Raw genomic sequence first — 12,405 nt, 5'->3', positions numbered from 1 at the left:
ATTACTGTGCAAATCACAAGTACTCCTGCACAGCGCAATGTCACCCATAGAAATAAACAACATTCGCGTTTTCTTCGACCAATTTCCTCAACTATCTCATCGTAGAACCAAGGAGGCCGACGAATCTCGACATATATATCTTTCACTGACTGAGTTTTCCGGATTTTGTAACCAGTGCTTAACTTCTAAAATGTTAAGTACTTACCGGAACGCATGTCAACACATTTTATTTTCACATTTTTCAAATCCCCCCCCCCTAAAATTTCCGATTTTATTTAAACTAGAAACAAAATTTATAATGAGTAATCATGTTATACAAAACAAAAAAATGATTTTTTTTGCCACAACCCTATTTATTTCGCGGTGCTGAAATGGCGTTCAGGTTTGTTTCGGCCGAAATTATAAGCATTTGGTTGTAGCTCAATTGGAACTACTTACGAAAAAATTTATTATGCAATGTACCTAAAAATTGGATTCTTCGCCGAAATCTGCCGCCCGGGGCACGTGCCCGCCGTGCCCCACACTACAGTCCAGCCGTCAATGAGTTGTCCGATGAGATTTAGGTGCGTATAGTTCGGGTTAGGGGGCAAGGTTGCCAGGTAAGAAATGGAAACGTCCAGGCCACATGTAAAGAAAAGGGTTCAGTGAGGAAAGGATCCAGAAGGCGACGAGCGTGAAGGACCCAAAGGAAGAATCTTTTGTTTAGGTGATTCGAAGAAAGGGCTTGTTTTTGTTGCTCAGGCTTGTTTCAGGGGTTCATATGTATGTGACAACGTTGTATTACTAGGCGAGAGTGTGAGGTGCGTTTGGGGGACAGCGATTGGCTGCAAACGGTGCTGGCGCAGGGTTCTCCTTTCGAACTGTCATCGAACAACTCTCGCCGGCTGGACTAGATCCCGAAATGCACCTATCCCTCCAATGTACACATAATATCGATGGCTAAGTTCTTACAACAGGCACGTTAAAAATAGAAACTTTTCAGGAGAACAAAAAACGATTTATTTTTTTAATTTTATATAATTTTAATTGAAATTAAAAACCAAAAATACATAATAAAACTGAAAAATAAGCATGCATTTGCAAACAAAGAGTTGCTTTTTGCTTGAATTTTATTTTTTATTAACCGTATTAACTTAGACCTGCATTTTGAGACCGTGTCGTTAGAACTTAACCATCGATATCAATCTATCTATATTATGTATACATATAACAGAGGATGCCTGTTTGTCTGTCCGCTATGCGTTTCCATGCGGCCCCACGGATTACGACCAAAGTTAGAACATAGGTGCATCTAATTGCTCCCAAAAACATAACTCATATAAATAATAAAATTACCTATTAATCTTCCATCGTGCAAACCTTTTTTCTGGGGTATTAGTTCACAAGACGCTTTTGGTCAGCACACGTACGGACAGGCATAGCGATTAATCTTGTGGAGAGGGCTTTTCACATACCCTCTTCATTCTATTATTATTGATTATTACCAGTGGCGGATAGAGGATATGGACAAGGGGTGTAACCTCCCAGCAGTTGTGGGGTTCTGATAAAAATTACCATTCTATCTAGTGCAAATTGGATACCCAAGGGTATATGTACTCTCTCTGGATCTGCCACTGGATTTAACATAACAAAAGCGTGCAAAATAGGCCCTAATTTAAGAGCAAATTTGTATTTACATTCGTTTAAGTAGGCAAATATGTCTGAAAATATTACTAAATACTTTTGAACAAAGTGGCCACCCCCAAAAATTTCGAGTTAATCTAGGGCGTATTTCGACCCCTACCCCATATATCTGCCACGGCTAATTACACAAAACAAAACGAGCGTAAGGATAATGGGACTATATTTAAAAGTTTACCTATTTTTTAAGCGTCTCACAGTGGGGCCAAACCCCACTTTAAGTGGACAAAAGTCCAAAAATGAAATTTTGAAATGGGGGTTTTTAAATTTTAGGTTCGGTAAAAGGATGTTTGAACTGCATAACAGTGTATTTCATGGGTTGGTATGTGTGCACCTTCGCGTAGAAATAAGTGCCAAAGTGAGAGAAAAGCGAAGCACTGGTCCCAGAGTCGCAGAGGCCTAAATGGACGGTCGATTTTAAACTATGATTACAGTGCACTGGCCGTTTTGATTTTATTTTTTTAACTTCCAATCAATTGGATTAAGTATGTAAAGTATAAATTTGCTTTTACTATTTATACTTTGGAAAAAATAGCCGTGGAGAAATTAATTATCATTAATGGAACGTCGTTGATTTTTCACGATGAAAAGTTTTATTTAATTAGAGAAAAGTTATATAATCGGACGGAATCGTAACGTGATTTTTAGATATAATATTAATTGAAGAATGAGCTAAATAATGTAAAAGAAATCAACTGCCATCGAGTTGCAAAAAGAGTTTTGTGATAAAAGATTAGCTATGCATGACAAGCCGAAAGGGAATCCATCCGGCCGCTATGGCCGCATAGCAACGGGTAAACTATAATATAAACAGTGTCCATTAAGATATTATTATTTTGTAATAAATCAAATTTGCATGCATTATATATTTTGTCTACTCATAGATACAAGCGGTCAAGTTTTCTACACAAGGGCTGAGATTTTTTAAATGTAGAGAGGCCATTCCCGAGGTTCCCTCCCACACTGTCGTGAATGAAGTGCTCGAAAAGGTTATTTCCGTTCAACTGAGGTGTACTTATTCGATTCCGGAATGCCAATTTAGTACTCTTTCACTCTCTACGTGTAATAAACCATATTCTACTGTATTTTATTTTTGAAAGTTAAAACTACCTCTTCAATGCAGTATTTTCTTTCTTTGTGTATTGGAAAGTGGTACATGCAAACTTATGAGCAAATCTTTATTTTTCTATTAAGAATGAAGGATTTTTCAAAGATATTGATAAAATAATTTTGCAGATTTTATATCAGATTTTTTCTGGCCACTACGATTATTGACTTGAACTTTTTTTTTATTATTTCAATTTTTTATAAATATATTGTTACAACTAATCAAGTTACTTTTAAAATTCTAAAAGTAATAAAATTGAAAAAAATCAAAAAATCGAAAATATTGAAAACTTAATATTTGATTTCATTAAAGCGGTCTCTAAAACATATTTATGAATATTTTAGGGTCGTTAGTAAAATGTTTTGACTTTTCTCCGACTAAAGTGGGGTTTGGCCCCACTGTGCGTCTGGGGGGTACTTGTCCCTTTGCCACCCCCCGCCCTCTATATATCCGCCTATGACTGGGCAAACTTGCGAAGCGTTCCGAATGGCTGTAAAGTGTAAACAATTCGCAGCAACAACGGCACGAGAAAAGTTCCTCCCATGCTGTCTTTTGTGCGCTACTTGCATTCTTATGGGATGCACTGAAAATGGTGCAGCTTAAATTAGTGCTTCAACTTATTTTCCTGATTAAGAGCCCAAAATAGTGTATTTTCCTTCACCAAAGAAAACGATAGGCATTGATTGCGATTCGTTACCCACCATTAGTGTATTCATAATACACAAATTATTCGGTTTTATAAATCCCAGTTCAGACGAATGTTAATGGTCAATTATCATTGAAAAAGGCCAGATTGGCGTACATTCGATGCCACTCCACGTGACGTCACAGGGACTCAGATGCTGTACGAGTAGTCAAGAGTTTTACATCGACTGAGATTACCAATGAATGCATTTGGCACAGAGCTCAGGGAAACATTTCTTAGTAATCACCTATTTAAATTGCCTTTGGTCGGAAAGTTTCCTTCGCTTGATAGCGGGCATTAATAATCCTTATTTAAGCAAAGCGCTACCTGCTAGCAGCCTGCATCGCAGCGGCGCACATACCCCTGCTCCAAGGTCACCTCACACGGCGAAATCGGGAACCAGAATGACGTCACACCGACTTTTCCCAGCATTCATACTTAGCCATCGCGTTTTCGCACGCTTGATATTTTTCACTTTTCATTTAATCGCGAAAAATAGATATCGTCATTTAAAAATCTAAAAGCGTGAAGTATGTAATCCAGGAGTAATAATCTTTCAATAAATAATAAAAATAAATAAAAGAAATAAAAATAATAGGAAACCACCCTATTGGAGCGAGGCTTAAATTCGGTGCGAAACCGAATATAAGGTTTATTTTCTTAAGTATTATGTTTTGCTTTTAGAGTACCCAGAGGAGTGGGAAACTTGGTAAGGATTTCATGATAAAATAGGATTTTAATGAGCGCGTCAAGAGGTGTGCCTGCCCGGCAGGATGTCCAGCCACAGACGTTGTATGACGTGATGTAACAAACTGTAATGAGATAAGGACACAAAATACGCGTCGGACACAAAAGCAAGTAGTTCTATGGGTTATGGGAGCATGAGATCTTCATATGTACTAAATTTGGTTGCAATCCGTGAGGCTGTATGGAAACGCATAGCGGACAAACAAACTGACAACCTCTTTTACATAATAAATACTATCAGGTCACCCAGTGTTGCTCGGAAGAGATATATTAGTAACAATACTCGCATGGGATGGCTCCAATCAGAAGCGATCGGAATTGACCTCATAATCACATCGCAGCCCTCACATAAAAATTTAACTATGCACAAAAAAAAATAATGTTTTTCAGTAGCACACAAAATGCCATCAGAAACTAGACCTAATTAATTTCTAAATAAGTTCGAATTACAAAATATTTTCCAACAGATTAACTTTTCCTCTTGACGTGAGGTTGGTTGCATGTAATGTAACACCCCCTCCCCAAAATTCCCCAGAGGGTGAGGGATTCAGAGGGTAGAGGACCATATGTCACTGCCCAATGGCATGTTTTAAACAGTGAAATTCCGTGACTATGTGCTTGTACAGAGTTCATGTGGGACATACCACTGCATTAAACACAGGCAATTAGTTAAACCTCAACTTTTTTGTGCTTAAACTTACTGTTATAACCATTAAGCAGTGGATGATGTAGATGTACCAATGTATAAGTCACCACAAGAAATAAGTGCAAGAACCATCTCCCTAGCTAGCACATTATAAGTCATTGAGATAAGGTGAAAGGAAGAAACTAGGAAGGCGCTTATTAAGTAAGCTTGTTAAGGCTTTCTTACGGCCAGGCCGACAAGCATCCAGAGTAATAACAAAATGGATGCCAAACTTTCAGCACTTCAGTAGGTGTTGTTTAGATTCCATCGTTTTAGAGCATTCATTAAGGGATTTATGTATAGGAATAATTTTTCCATTCTTGGCACTTCTATAATATGAGTGGAAATAACATCATTATGCCATAATTAAAATCATTCATATGTATGAACTGATGGCGAAACGACAGTCGTTAGAGAAACACATAATTTCACAAGAATAGCGACGTAGAATAATATAAAAATGCCGGCAGGAATCTCTAATATACATATTGTAGTCATCGGGTCATCAAGCCATAAATTAAAATTCATAAATGTTAAATTGTGTGGACCAGTTTTTCATGCACATACCAGACAAGTTTTTCTACATAGAGTAAAACCTCTTTACATCGTAATGGAGGGGACCAAAATTTGGGCAATTTGATGCATGGAGGTTCACTATAGAGAGGTTTTAGTGATAGGCACCATTTTTTCATATCCTTTGGAGATGAAAGGCACTACTGTATTTTAAACCATTGTATTTATGTGTTTCAACACACACGCATGCATCAGCAAACATATATTTATTATTTAATAATTACAGAAAGTGAGCGCTATCGCTTTATTTTTACCATGATTCGAGAGAAAATGATATGATCTCTCTCAATTCAACAGTCACTTAAAATGATTAGGATGGTTGGATACCTTTTTTCTTATATACTGTTAGGTATGCTCTCATATTGAACAGAATGGCCGCAACTAATGATTTACGTGAAAATTACAGCACATTAAAGGTATATAAGAAAAAAAAGAGTGAAACATTTATTGCTGAAAATGTCATCCCATGTACGTAATCACGTCTGCATTAATGGTCTCTTGTTGTCTTGGTACGATTTGCGGAGGTAGTTAGGCCGTCTAGGGGGTATCTCCTTGGTGTGATAAGTGGAGGTTTTATCATATAATAAAGAGGTTCACTACAAAGAGGTTTGCCTATAAATTTACATGTAAATCAGACGGGACCATAGGGGTGGTATGATGTATGGAGGTTTATGATGTAAAGAGGTTCACTACATAGAGGTTTTACTGTAATTGGTTTAAAGTGGTATCTACACCATCTTCTTTCATCAGCTGCCATAGTGTAGTGGTTGGAGTAGCATTGAATATGTAGGTGGTGCGTTCCGATCTCCCTCATGTTATTTCTTTTTCTTTCCGCCGCAAGGATAAAGTACTTGTATTATGCTTTATATCTTCACTAGCCAGTTGCTTGCAGTTATTAATTTTTTTCTATTTACGGGAAAATCTGTTATCAGTTGTTAAGCCCTTATAAAGACTCGCTTAATTTCACCGGTAGCCTTTAAATTCATGTCGGGATGAGCCGCGTAGCATGTGTAGAACGCTGTTCAGCCACCTTTGGCGCTCCAACAGAAGCGACATATGTTGCCTGAGGATATTTGATGGCATTCCAGGGCTCCTTACCTATTCTTCCTTAATATCTTACCCTTGCCTTAAATAAGCCCCTTGGCTTACGATAGGCTGCTTATCAATTTTTTCCATTAGAAAACCATAAGAAACAGATAACTCTCTAACTTTGTGCAATCTGGGTCATCTACCCTTCTCCCCATGGCCCTTCCTGCCTTTAAAGCCAAAACTCTTGCTGCCATGAATGGAGCAATTGGCAACTGTTCTTACCCAAACAAGTCCCTCCTCCACTTGTTAGAAGTTACGTTCTATTCCCCTAGAGACTGGATGTGAATTGTTTGTTGCATTGAGTTTTAACTGGTGAGGGTAAATATCGACTGATTTCTCTAGTGTTAAGTATCAAATTCAATGGAATATTATGGCTAAGCTTCATATTATAATTGTTTTGCAGATTTCAGCAGATAAAATAATTTCAAAAATTTACTATGCCCCCACCAGAATAATGGTGAATAATACAGTACACCAATCATGTGCATGGCTAAATAAATATGAATGTAGTACATTGAAACTTTTAAAATTCCATGTAATGTTTTGTTTAGCAAACCACGACATGTTTCAACAATTATGTGTCACTCTCAAGGAAAATGTCACGCAGTATGCAGTATTTCAAGTAGAGCAGACATATGTATCCCATAGCATAGGATACCTAATTACCACTGGGTATTAGTTGCCTTTTTTCATTTCAAGGTACCTATCATTAAAATCAAAGATATTGCACGGTTCTTAAATAATGAAAAAAGAAGTAATAATAATAATATCTTTATTGTTCCATGGGTCAAACAGGTGACATAGAACATTGTCAGGGAGACATAGAACAGACATAGAACATGTGACATAGAACATCAAAACATACATGTTGTCATGAACTATCAGACAAGAATTCATTTACATTATAATAACCCTTAGGCTGTAAAAAAATTTTTAATTCTGTCTTAAAAACATTAATATTTGAAATATGTTTTATACTCGTAGGCAATTTGTTAAAAATAAGCGAGGCAGAGTGATGTGGACCTCTTTTGGCACATAATTGTTGTAAAATATGTATATTTTCACTCCCACGGGTCAGATAGGCATGAACCGAGGAGTTTGGTAAAAATAAGGTAGGGTTCTTTTTTACAAATAATGCACAGTAAAAAATGTACATACTTGGTAGTGTCATTATTTTATATTTTAGAAATAATGGCTTTCCAGGAGACCTGATGGACACATTTGCCATAACTTTCAAGGCTCTTTTTGCATAGAGAATGCTCTAGCAGCAGCACTTGTGTTTCCCCATAAAACTACACAATAAGCCAAGTGAGAATGAATTTTGGCATAATATATCAATTTCAGTATTTCTAATGAAGTAGTTGGAGCCAATTTGCGAATCATATATATTCCCGTTGCCATTTTGCTAACTAAATCCTCAATATGATATTGCCAATCAAGGTTTTCAGTTAATTTCAACCCTAAAAAATTTGTAGAGCTAGACTGCTGAATGGCTGTTGATGAATTAGTCTTAAGTAGAGGACTCGTTTCTGGAGGACTAATTTTGTGATGGAAATTTAAAAAACATGTTTTATTTCCATTCAATTTTAAGTTATTACTTTTACACCAGTCAATCATCTGTGCTACTGATGAGCGTGCCATATCAATCACCTCCCCTGTCTTATTACCAAAACTCAGAGTAGTAGCATCATCAGCATATAAAATGACTTTACTCTGATGCAAATGAGATGGTAAGTCGTTAATAAAAATGATGAATAATAGTGGCCCTAGAATAGATCCTTGGGGCACTCCACAATTTGAAATAAGGACATCTGAGTAGTTCTGATTAACATCACCATTACAATTAGTGTTTAATTGCACTACCTGCTTACGATTAGTTAAATAGGATTTTATCCAGGCTAAAGCATTGCCATTAATTCCGATTTGGACAAGTTTACTGTACAATATGCAATGGTTAACAGTATCAAATGCCTTTGTTAAATCATAAAAAATACCAATAATTGCTTTCTGGTTGGCAAGACCTAAGATAATGTCATTAACAAGCTGAAAAACAGCAGACATAGTTGACTTGCCTTTAATAAAGCCATGTTGGGAGAGATTCAATAAATTAAATTTACACAGATAGACAATGATACGGTTGTAAAAGAGTTTTTCAAAGATTTTCGAGAAAACAGAAAGTAGTGCTATGAGTCTATAGTTTTTTGAGTCACTCAAAGATCCCTTTTTATGAATTGGGCATAACACAGAAAATTTTAAATTTGTCGGAAAGTGACCATTGCAGATTGATAAATTGAAGATATCCGATAGAGGGGTAGAAATAATTTTAGCAGCTAGCTTAATAATAGGCATAGGTACCCCATCACTTCCGGCAGACCATTTATTAGCGAGAGATTTTATGACATCTTCAACCTCGGCAGCTTGATGATTTTAAATCTACTGCACCAATATATATTACTAAACGTTTTTATAATGATAGCAGCGTTGATGAATTTCTTAAGAGTTTGGCATGCGTAATTTGGGAGGACGAGAATTACATTTCTGATGTCGATATTAAATTTAACTCCTTCCTTAACAAATTTTTATTAAATTTTAACCATTCCTTTCCTTTAAAAACAGTAAAGTCTACCTGTAAAAGGAAAAATGTCAAATTCACGTCGGAGCTGATGGACATGAGTATTAGAGTAAGAGATTTACATCGTCAATGTAAATTTTCTGATCCATCTCTTTATAATGAGTATAAAGTACTTTAAAGAAGTTTAACTAGTTTGACACTTAAGGAGCAGTAGAAATTTAAAGTACAATGAAAGATGAGGATATAAACAAAAATAATAATAACATACACGAAAAAGACAAAATGAACTGGAATAAATACATTTTTTGTAAAAATTTGTTACATCCACCACAGATGTATCCATGAATCTTAAACCTTGTCCAATATCCTTTACCTTTGTCCAATTTTACCTTTAGCCTTGATGATTTCTCCTAACATTTCTCTGAAATGTTTTATTTCTCTGTGTACTTAATATCTTCCATGACTTGTAATAAACGTATCAAGCAAGTCTTTAGGAGATTTATATCCATGGAGAGAGACTTAGCAATATATTATTTTACGATGACATAGCGGTTTTAGCAGAGGAAGAAATGCATTTGAAGATATTAGTTTATTTGTGAATGACAATAATAAGGCCATAGTGAATGAGGGCTTAGGGGTTGAAATCCAACCCCTCCCTCCAAAATGCTTGGAAGATAATATCCTAAACATACTGAGCTTAACACCAGTGAAGCGCCTAAAAATGTCAAAATGCACCTTGAGAGAATCCTCAAAATATTTTTTCTCTCAATGGTCTTGGATAATGACCGAGTATCAGATAAAAAAACAAAAACGCAGCAGACTCCCACCTTACGACGGTGTGGCGTTACGTCGTAAAATCTTGGAGATTGTGCACGTAAGCCCCAGACATAGGGAACTCCAATCGTCAGTCACAAGCTGGTTCAGGGAAAGACTCCACAAACAAGAAAATCAGCACACAAGAAACAATTGTCAAAAATTACGAGTTATTTTCAATCAATATCTATTTGAAGTAGAAATATTCAAAATCAGGATTATTACAGAAAACAACGATGATAACTAAAGATCCCATAGGAAACATTACCAAACTAAGTACAAGCTGCATAATTTTTCTAAAATCACCCATGTCAGTCAAGCCATCCGTCCACCACGGGCGCCCGAGCAAAAGAGAGCTTGCATTCTCCACGACGTGACAGGGTGGAAGGGAGGGATTTTGCCAAGGAGTGGAGGGGTAAAAAGGGCGATGTTCAGTCAGCTGCATATTTGCCCCTGTTGACAGGCTGCTCCACCAAGCATCAGGTAATCCCACCCGGGGTAGGAGGGAACAGCGTGCAGGCCGGAATTTTCCCCTCAAACTTCTGGGTTGAAGACATCGGTCGAATCAGAGGGAAATTCATTGGAAAACATGGAGGGGAGAGAGATAGTGGGGTGAGATGTTGGAGGGAGAGAGAGAGTAGTGATAGGACTATGGTAATACTTCTCACTCCAAGCTGCAAACTGGTACCTCAGCACCCATTTCCCCTTAATTGCCAAGGAGTTGGTATTCCTCCGCAGTAGTCCTATATAAGTCTTGCTCTGCAGGTATGGCTGGTTCAGGGCTGTTTCGGGGGCTGTTTCCGGAGGCAGAGTTTCGGAGACAAGAGTTTCCGAGACTTAGAGTCTCCGAGCTTTTGAGTCGAAGGGCCTTTGCGCGAAAATCCTTTGCACGAAAAACCTTAGTGCAAAAGTCCTTAGCGGGAGAAGTTCTGGGGATAAGTTCGGAGGAAGTTCGGAGGAATTTCTGGGGGGGGGTACACTAAAATTGCCAAAACGGGTTCAAAGACGGATTCAGCATAGGATGTGTGCTGATTTTGAGCAGGATTTCAAAATTTCACATTTTTCCAACTTAGTTGACCACCAGGATAGTATGTATGTCATCACCTTTATGATTCTGTCCCACATTTATCAACAAAACACTTTTATTAATACAATGACATTTAAATGCATTCCAGCTCTTAAAACTGATTCCTCATTTAGAATTAGAAATGTATAACTAATACAGCATATGATGGAATTTGCTTATGATCTGTCCTCCGGGATGGATTATTATATATTTGCTCTACATATAGCAAATCAAGGATCAACTGTAAATTATTAAATAGCAGAGGAAATAGGGAAGTATGTAGGTGTAGACTATACCATGACCAATGTTTAGCTCATTACAATTACATTTCTGGGGGGGGTACACTAAAATTGCCAAAACGGGTTCAAAGACGGATTCAGCATTGGATGTGTGCTGATTTTGAGCAGGATTTCAAAATTTCACATTTTTCCAACTTAGTTGACCACCAGGATAGTATGTATGTCATCACCTTTATGATTCTGTCCCACATTTATCAACAAAACACTTTTATTAATACAATGACATTTAAATGCATTCCAGCTCTTAAAACTGATTCCTCATTTAGAATTAGAAATGTATAACTAATACAGCATATGATGGAATTTGCTTATGATCTGTCCTCCGGGATGGATTATTATATATTTGCTCTACATATAGCAAATCAAGGATCAACTGTAAATTATTAAATAGTAGAGGAAATAGGGAAGTATGTAGGTGTAGACTATACCATGACCAATGTTTAGCTCATTACAAAACATGAGGAGGAGAAAGAGTTGATGAATACTCTATGGTTAAAGAGATAATGGAATAAAGCAGCTGAATCCAGGAATATGCAAACCGGTCACAACATATTGTTTGCTATAAGTAATTAATAGTTAGCCAGTATGAAAATTTGCATCATTTTCAATTCTAAAATAAAAAATTATGGTAGTTACAGATGAAGCAAAAAATATTTGAAGAAAACCATGATTAATTTGGAAACCACAGTGGCTGGATAGCAGCTGAAATCAATCCAATGAAAACGAAGACATTAAAATCTTGGAGAGGCAAAAGAGTTTGACTAGATAGGACACTGATTAGCAATGTATAGAGAAAGATGGAAAAAATAGAATAACCCAGGCAAAGAGGGCATTCTACAAAAAGAAGTATGCATCTACTTACAGTCCTAGTAAAAGAGTACACCACTTTGAATTAAACATAACTTTTTTCAAGGAATGGACAAGGGTAAAGCAGGCAAGATTTACCCCACTTATCATCCACATTGGGTGTATTCTCCTTCCTTGAAAGATCAGAGAGACAGCTGGGAAGGATAAGCTAAGTATCAGCTCAATTCTCAACGACAAGTAAAATTTTACCACAAAACTCAGATTACTATTTCTAAGTTAGC

Source organism: Ischnura elegans, chromosome 8 (assembly GCF_921293095.1).
Source record: "Ischnura elegans chromosome 8, ioIscEleg1.1, whole genome shotgun sequence".
Lineage (NCBI taxonomy): Eukaryota > Metazoa > Arthropoda > Insecta > Odonata > Coenagrionidae > Ischnura > Ischnura elegans.
The sequence above is the reverse complement of the archived record's forward strand: the minus strand, read 5'-3'. Positions refer to the sequence as shown.